Source organism: Onychomys torridus, chromosome 22 (genome assembly GCF_903995425.1).
Source record: "Onychomys torridus chromosome 22, mOncTor1.1, whole genome shotgun sequence".
Taxonomy (NCBI): domain Eukaryota; kingdom Metazoa; phylum Chordata; class Mammalia; order Rodentia; family Cricetidae; genus Onychomys; species Onychomys torridus.
Genome location: NC_050464.1, coordinates 12,722,336 through 12,731,752, shown reverse-complemented (window position 1 = coordinate 12,731,752; position 9,417 = coordinate 12,722,336).

Genomic DNA, 9,417 nt, shown 5'->3' with positions numbered 1-9,417 from the left:
CCCCAAAAAAGGAGTCAGCTCCTGGGGGGTCCTACTGCCCTCTGGAATCCTCTGAAGTAGTTGTGCTGTGTGTCTTCAGACAAGCCCCTGCCTGTCTCTGGCCCTGGACGGACCCTGTCTGGACAGGAGCCTTCCCTGCAGGATTCTTGGTGCATTCCTCTGGCACCACTCCAGTGGCAAAGATAGCTCAGGAATGAGCTTGGAGCAGGCAGGGCAAGGGACCCTCCAACTGGCATGCTGGTCACTTCTGAGGCCTGACATCCCCCATCCTCATCCCAACCTCAACCTCTACCAGGCCGGTTTCCCACCAGCTCTCGGAAGTTGGCTTTAAGGATTTCCTTCTGTTTGGGGGTCACTGCCAGGCAGTGTTTAAAAAGGTGGGAGGGCCTGCATCCTGGGAGGAAGGTAGGCAAGTCTGAGCCCCCCACCCATGAACACCACCTAGGCTGCTATGGGGTAGCTAGCAGCCTAGGGCTGTTTGCCAACCTCCCTGCCCCCACCTTCCCTCCCACCCCCACCGTCCCACCCACCTCCCACCCCGTATTAGGTAAACAGACTCCTCACTGGCTGCAGGCAGGGCTCAGTGCCATCGATTCACAAAGAAGCCCTGGGGTCCTGAGAAGTTGCCAGGAACCCCCATTTCCCTAAGTGGCTCCAGGTCCCCCCTTTTTTTACTCCAAAACAATGGCTGTGGGAATCAGAGAGAATAAGGAAGGAAGAGAATGGAGCTTGAGCTCCTGGTAGGGCTCCCTTGGAAATATAGACCCACTAAGATCCTAGTCTGTTTACTTCTTCTTCACCAGAAGCCCCTCCCCAAGCCAGGAGTTTCCCAAAGGTGTGAAACGGGGCAACTCCTTCACCTTTAAAGATCATCACACCATCCTGGTTGCCCCAGGAGCTGGGGTCAGCCAAGGCCCTTGCCAAGAGTCCCAGCCACCTATTAGTGTGACACTGTGTGCCTGTTCCTGTGTGTCTGTGTTAACGTATGTGCTCTGGTATGCTCACATATGTGTTCATGTGGATGCCAGAGCTGACATCACAAATCTTCCTCTATCATTTGCCGGCTTAATTTTTTTTTTTTTTTTTTTGAGGAAGGATCTCTCACTTAACATGAAGCCCATCAATTTGGCTAGGCTGGCTGCCAGCCAGCCCCCTGGGAGCTTCCTGTTTGCATCTCCCCAGCTCTAGGGTTACAGGTGCATGCAGATGCCTGGCTTTTTATGTGGGTGCTAGGGATCCAAACTCAAGTCCTAACACAGCAAACACTTCACTAGTTCCAGTGGCACTGCACTGCCCAAACCCCTCGGTAAGGAGGAGCTCCAACCCAAGGCAGGTAAGACACCTCCACACTCCCCCAGGACCATGTACAGAGCTGCTGAGCACACAACACGGCTGTGGAAGAAAGAGAAAGCTGTTCCCACTCTATGAGACTAAGATGGCAGGCTCAGGCATGCCAAAATCTACATTGCCACAATGAAAAGGAACCGGGACTATGTCAACAGTCCAACCAGCCTGGGGATGTTGCCATGAGGGAGGGTGGCAGGGATCTTAGCCCGGGGACCTGACTTTGAGGAATATTTAAAAACCTAGAAGGTTCTTTCTCATGAGCACAGATAAAGTGTAGATGCACACTGATGTGCCCAGGCCACTCAACTGCAGGACAATGGGACATAGGAGGGACAAGCAGGCATCTGTCAGGGCATCTGACCAAGTGTGTAACAGAAGCATTCCTCTGCATCCTTGTCCGTGTGTGTGTGTGTGTGTGTGTGTGTGTGTGTGTGTGTGCGCGTGCGTGCATGCATATGTTATGATTGTCTGTGTGTTCCAGTAGAACTTCAACAAAAGAATACACATTTTCCTAAGAGCTCATGGAATTTTTCTCCACCATGGGCAATATTCTAGGCCATAAAACAAGTCTCAATGTATTTAAAAGAATCAAACCCATGCACTCATCTTCTTCTGCCATATTGGAATGGTATTAGAAAGCACTAATGTATGGTAGATGGCAGGTGGGTGCATGGGTGAGTATAAATGGGTAGTTAGTGGATGGACAGTAGAGCGAGTGGAGGGTGTGTGGGTGAATGGTTAGGTGGTTGGTGGATAGATGGATGCATTGATTGGATGAATAGGTGAATGAGTGAATGGATGGATAGGTATATGGTAATGAATGGGTGGGTGGATGGATAGGTGGATGAGTGGGTGGTTAGACAGATGAATGGTAGATGAATAGATAGTGGATTGGTTAAAAAGGATAATCAGGTCAATGATGGAAAGATGAGTAGATGGGTGGTAGACAGATGGATAGGTGAGTAGATGGATGAGAGGGTGGACAGTGGATGAATGGTAGAAAGATGGGTAAGTGAATAGATTTATGGATAGGTGATGGATGATAGGTAGAGAAAATGGGTAAGTAGTAGGTGGACGGATAGATAGATGGTAAAAAGATGAGTAGGCAGATGGATAGGTGGGTGGATGGTAGGTGGGTAGATGGTGGGTGGGTAGATGGATGGTGGGTGGGTAGATGGGTAGTTGGAGATGAAGAAGATGGTAGATGGATGGATAGATGGGTAGTTAGATATAAAGAAAATGGTAGATGGATGGGTAGGTGGATGATGGGTGGGTAGATGGATGGGTGGATGGGTAGTTGGATATGAAGAAGATGGTAGATGGATGGGAAGGTAGATGGTGGGTGGTTAAATAGATGGTGAGTGAATGGATTGCTGGGAAGATGCTGGATGGTTGATGAACTTCCTGAGACTCAGCAACCATAAGCCCTAGCTCTTTGCAGAGTCCAGTGCATGGCTTCCATTAGCCCTGGGCATTCTGGGGAAATAGTACTGGATGGTTCCTGCCTCTGAGCAGCCCCAGGACTCGGCTCTGGAAGTCCAGAAGACCTGGGAGATAGCCAAGAGCCAGGCTTAACAAAAAGTTAAAGTGGCCCCAGAGTCACATAGGGTTCACAAGGTGTCTAAGTGACAGTCCTTCCTTCCCCAGAGAGTCCAGCCTGAGAGCAAATCCCAGCAAATCTGCAGTTGCTGCTTTCCCTGGAGAAAGGCCCAGGCCCTGGGGACCAGGCACGACTTGAAACCCCTGGCTGGATGTAGCCAGCTGTATGTAGGCTGCTTGCCCATCTCCAGGCACTCACAATGTCAGGGGACCTGCAGGGCTAGGCTAAAACAATAAGCCTCAGAACGAGAGGCTGCAGAGGAAACTTCAAACAGGCCAGAGTGCCAGCTGACTGTTACCAGCAAAAAGTTGTCGCAGCCCACTCCAAACTGGCACAGCACAAGGGTCTTGAAGGAACAGCAGAGTGACTGCCCTGCCTGGGATTGCCCTGGAGGATATTGGAGTTAAGTGAAGAAAATTCTGTCTGTACATTCCTTATTCACCCTGAATACAGGCCTTCTGGTCAACACAGCCCCGGCACAGTGACTTTGAGCACCTGCCCCAACTCAGGATTCAGAAGGGGCATGGGGGACACTTCTGTCACCCCAGGAGCAGCAGGGGCCTTGAGCCATGAGCACTGTGGAGACGGATGCCCAATGCGTGGCAGGGCAGTCCTCCGGTCAGCCCTCCAAAGAACGTTGCAGGCTAGGGGCCAAGTCACGAATACTCCACATTTTTGGCGACTCAAAGGCCTGGCTGGAAACAGTGGCTGTTTTATTCTGTAGAACTCTTATAATTTTCTCCGTCTGAGTGCCTGCAGGGAGAGGGTGGACTTAGGCAACTCGGGGTCGGGGGCAGGTGGCAGACTTCTTGCATACTATGGCCACCTCCCAGGCCAAGCTGGGCCTGGCTCCCATTCAGGGCCAATCAGAGTTATAAAGAATGTTAAAGGCCACACCCAGAAATAAGAACCTGGCTCTGGGTACACTTGGCTCTTAGGGCCAGAATCTATTCAGAGATGCTGGGGGAATCCCAGCCCTTCTCCCCCAAAGCCCCAGTGCTAATACACAAATGAGGCTGAAGACACTAAAGGATGCTGTGTGAAGAAACTTCCAGAACCCTCTATCTAAAGGCTGACTAGCCCAAGTCTGTCCTAGGGGAAATGTAGGGTACACAGTGGTTGAAGCAAGATCTTCTCCTGCCTCCCTATGCTCCTTCCCGTGGGGACCCATCAACCTGCCCAGCATCCTTTCTGGACCAAATTCTGCATGTTAACCACAGCAGATCATCCAACCCAGGTCACAGTATAGTCACCCAAGGGTTGCCCAAGGCCACAATGAGGTAAGTGAAGGTGAGTTCACACAAGCTCACCGTGATGTTACCTAAGGTCACAGAGAGGTGGCCAGTATCAAACCACCGAGCTACCCAAAGGTACAATGTTGTAATGAAGCTATCCAAAGTCACAATGTCACCTAAAGTCACAGTGGAGTTTACTTAAGATCACAATAGGGTGTCCTAAGGTCAAAAAGAGTTTATTCAAGGTCAGGTCACAGTGATAGCACCTGAGGTCACAGTAAGATAGCTCAGGGTTACACAGACCTCTTGTCAGTCCTCAATGACAGGGTTGAGCCAGTGGCTCCCAAGTGCCTGCTTCCCTGAACCAAGTTCAGATCTTCCAAGTTGGAGGAGGTTTGTTCGTGTCCCAGACCCAAAGGCATTGGGGGAAGGGGGATTCCAGTTGTTCCATGATGTGGACAGACATTGTAAAGTCCTGACTGGGATCAGGACTCTGTCTGCCTGGCTTGTGCCACAAGCCATCAGCTCCCATACCTGCTTTCTCACTGACTCTACCCTGCTACAGAGAATCCACACAGTAGAGCTGACAAGGGCTGAGATAAACACGGCGCTGGAGTGGTTCCTGGTCAGGCTGTGCCAAGAACCATCAATGTCCTCAGTGGGGGGTTGAGAGGGGCAGGTGCATGGGGAGTAGAGTGGCCTGTAGATGTATGGCCTGTGATCTGGCTGCTCTGTGAAGGGTGGACAGGTGGGCAAGAGTCCTCAAGTAAGGGGCAGCCATGTTAGCAGTGTGGCATGAAGGTTTGTGCAGGGCCTAGCATAGTGTACAAACACTTGAGGTGATATTATTAATCATCTGGATTGCTAGCTCCTGGGCCCCAGGGTACTTTCCCCACAACCAGGAGGCCACAAAGGTACCCACTGGCTCTCCCTCAGCTTCCTGCCTCTGTGGCCTCAGCTGGGTGGGGCTAGCAACTCGGGGACACCACAAGGTTGAATTCACCAAAGCCTGCCTACCAAATGGTAAATAAATACACCTTTTGCCCTTGGGTGGACAGTTCTGAGGTTCCTCAGAAGCTGACTTAGTTTCCCCAGGCTGACCCTCTTTCCCCTTGCTGGGATCTTCCCCCAGTGGAGAGCCACTTACCCACCCTTCACCCTTTACTTTGGGGGCTCCCAGGCCAATGCACCCGACAAGTCCAGTAAGGAACCTCTCATCTCTGAACAGGGACCCTTGTGATCCCCACCCACGACCTTTCCCAGCACCTTCAGAGCATCTCTAGGCTGCAGCTGGGATGTTTAGAGGGCCCTGGGACTCGCTAGATAAGAAAATATCAGCACCGGGGGCTGTATGTCCAGCTGCCTCTGGGCTAGCAGAAACCAGGTTTCTAGATAGACAGGAAGGAAGTTGGGGCCTGCAGGTGACCTACTTTCTCTTTTGCCTTTTCTGACAACTGGAAAAGATTGGGGTAGCAGGCAGGCCCCAAGTTGTGCACCCCCATGTAGTAACATTGCCACTCCCATTCATCCTGGAGGCTTACTATTCTTTTCTGTGTGTGTCGGGGGGGGGGGGGTTTCTCTGTGTAGCTTCGGCACCATTTCTAGAACTCACTCTGTAGCCCAGGCTGGCCTCGAACTCACAGAGATCCGCCTGCCTCTGCCTCCGCGTGCTGGGATTAAAGGCGTGTGCTTACTATAACTTAACCCATGTTCAAAGCATCATGGTTGTCCATGGAGAAAGGCGTGAAAGCAAGTAGCCTGGAGCCAGGGGGGATTCGACTATCTGATTGAGGGGCGTAGGGCTGTGGGGTACCCAGAGGCTAGAAGGGGACTGGGGGTGGAGATTACAGAGGCAGCCTCAGCCCAGGACAGAAGTGGACACTGTAGTAGCTCTTACTCTACCTGATAGCACTCCCCACCCTACCCCCCACTCCGCCCAATCCCCAGTATGTCTACATATCCTCCAGGAATCTACAGCCCAGATAGCTACCCTGAACCCAGAGTGGCCATGGTGCCAGGCACGGAAGCCTGGAATGGGTCCCTGTCAGTCTTGAGCAGCCAGTGGAGGAGGGTCTAACAGCATACCCAGGTATAGCCATCGCCTATGTTTCCCACAGGCTCATGAGGTCTTGGCAGCCATCTCAAAGCCATCATCTTTATGATGATGGTGATTACAGCGGTAGGGAAACAAGTTGTAAACAGCCAAAGGATGCTCCTGATGGGGACTTAACTCCCCGTGCAACTGGGTCCCATGTGGGATCCTTTCAGCCTCACAGCTTGTACACTGGTATTTGAAGGGACCGCCTTCTGCTCACTCCCAAGGATGCTGGCCTGCTTGGTCAGAGCCCTGACCCTAGCTAGCCCTAGGTCATGGTCAGCCATGCACCCAGAAGGCACAAGAGGTTGGCGACGCCCACAACCTCTTGAAGCATGCCTTTATCCTGGGCTACCTAGATTTTTTTATTGATGTCGGCATTCTTTTAAAAGAATGAAACTATTTTAAACTTCATTATCGGAGCCAAAAACAAAATATCACAACATGGCTGCCGGTGAGACATACAGCTTGGACGCTGAAACTTACTATCCAGACCCACTTCGCACAGCTCTCTGGAAGGTGGGGGAGGGGGGCATCCCACAGGAGGGAAGATTCTGGCTGAATTATAATAGAACATCCAGCACCAGGCACTGCACCTGGGACTCTGCTTCTCAGACCACCCCAAGCCCCTGGAGTACCTTTATAGACCATCTTGCCTTGTGGTGGCTAGTTTGTTTTTTTGTTTTGTTTTGTTTTGTTTTGTTTTGTTTTGTTTTGTTTTTTTTGTTTGTTTTTTTTGTTTTTTTTTTTTGGCGAGAGTTGTTTTAGATGAGGGAACCTCGATTTAGAAATGCCTCCACTAGATTGGCCTGTGGTACATTATCTTGATTGATAACTGCTGTGGTAAGCCCATCCCATGGGGGTGACGTTATCCCTGGGCCTGAAAGCAGCATTCCTCCATGGCCTCTGCATCAGATCCTGCCCTGACTTCTCTAGATGATGGACTGTAACTGTAAACAGAAAGAAATCCCTTTCCTCCCCAGGTCCCTTTTGGTCCTGGTTGTTGTACCACGGCGATGGAAATCTAACTTGAGGCACACCTACAGCTGAGAATGCATACAGCTACAAGCTGGCCGCAGCCCGGAGCCCTCCAGGACTTGGGCATCCTGCATCCAAAGTGACCATGGTCAAATGCCACCTCCAGCATTCAGAATCCCCCAGACCCTCGTCACCTTGCAGGGTGAATAGCCTTCCACCATCTGACCTAGCTTCCCTAGGCCCTGGAGACTGGGTGTTTCAGGGAAATGGAAAAACCATGCCCCTGGCTAAGGGACACCAGGCTTCCTGGGTGAAGAAAGGAACCCTTGGGGTAACCCCGGGGCCACAGCATAACTCAGCCTCTCACTGGGTGTTGTTGGCCTCCAGGCTGGATCTCAAGGCATGCTTCCTCTCTGATGTTGTGCAGTGTGATCTCCTGGGGCCTGTGGCTCCTGGGACCCTTCAGCTTTGAGTTTCTTTGGACCACGTAGCTTCAGCAAAGGGCCCTTGATCCTAGATCCAACCGGAGTCGTTAACTTGACATAAGGGTGTACCACAGCCTTGCTTTCCCGGGGCCAGGGAGGCAGAGGCTTCTGACAAGCCAGCCTCAACCCTCTGCTACCCCTAGAATTGTGTCCCGTGATGTCCATATGGAACTCTTCTAGAGGGTTCAGGGTATGTTGATCAAGGGAGTGACCCCATCCTTAAAACAGAGCCAGGCGGTGGTGGCGCACACCTGTAATCCCAGTACTCGGGAGGCAGAGGCAGGTGGATCTCTGTGAGTTTGAGGCCAGCCTGGTCTACAAAGCTAGTCCAGGACAAGCTCCAAAGCTACAGAGAAATCCTGTCTCGAACCCCCCCCCCCCAAAAAAAAAAACAGAGTCACTCTCAACTAGGGCCAAATTTCCATCCCCAGAATTCCCAGCGAAACCTGAAGATAAGGACAAGGGTAGCAAGGCACTCTTGGAGCTCATGCCAGGAGAGAGAACAGCCTAACACCTCCTGTGTACGGCCCTCCAGTCTTGACTATGGACCTGCTCTAGAGAACTCATGAAGTGGTCCAGCTGCACTTGTTGCTGTAAGAGCTAAGTCTGGTCAGCTGAAGGCAGCTAGCTACCTTCATCAGCACAGTCCAGCCTACCCATAGTCCAGGGGACCAGGAAAAAGAGGCCAAGACAGAGGAAGGACTCCAGCGGGACATGAACAGGTCTCACAAACCCAGCTTCAGGAACAAGGAGATGTGGGGCCTCCAGGCAAGTGCAGGAAGCTAGTTGTCTCCATGGAAGAGCTCTGTGTCAGATGATGGGAACAAATGTGACACACCCCCAAAGACACAGAAGACATCAGAGCCCATCTGGAGCATCAGGTCCATCCACAGCTCTGCCTTACAGATACACAGTGCGGATAGAAAGGCCACAGGACTCATGGGAGGAAACCTAAAGGTCATAAAGTTCAAGGTCACAGTAGAAATCATCAAGGTCACAACTCAGGAAGAAATACCTAGACTATATAGCATAGGGGGAAAGGTCACAGAAGGAAATGCCAAGATCATGGGCCTAGGAAAGAATGTTCAAGGTCACAGAGATTAATAAAACCTCAAGGCCATAAGAGAAAACTTCAAGGTCAGAGGAAGAACCCTGAAGGCCAGGGGTCAGGAGGAAGGCTCAAGGTCAAAAAGAACGCTAAGGTCACAGAATCATAGGAGGAATGTTCAAAGTCACAGAAAGAAGTATCAAGGTCATGGGCACAGATGAAGAAATCCCAGGTCATGACACAAAGCTCAAGGTTACAGGACAGACCACTCGAGGCCACAGTTCTGGAGAAACCCTCAAGGTCACAAGAGACCTCAAGGTCATGGAACCATCAAGATCACTGGGGAAACACGAAACTAACAGATGAAAGCTTAGTCACTGGGTTCACAGAAAGAAAGCTAAGGTCACAGGAGGAAATTCCAAGGTCACAGAAGAACCACCCAAGTCAATTATCAAGGTCATGGGAACTGTCAAGGCCAGATGAAACACGTTAACAGCAGGAAAACTGAAAGCCGAGGGACTCAATGAGCACTGGTGCTCAGCCCCCATACGGGTGATGCTTGGGGAGAGGCAGAAATGCTCCAACAGGGCCAACATGCCGCAAAGTCTGTAGAGCACTCAGCAGGCCAT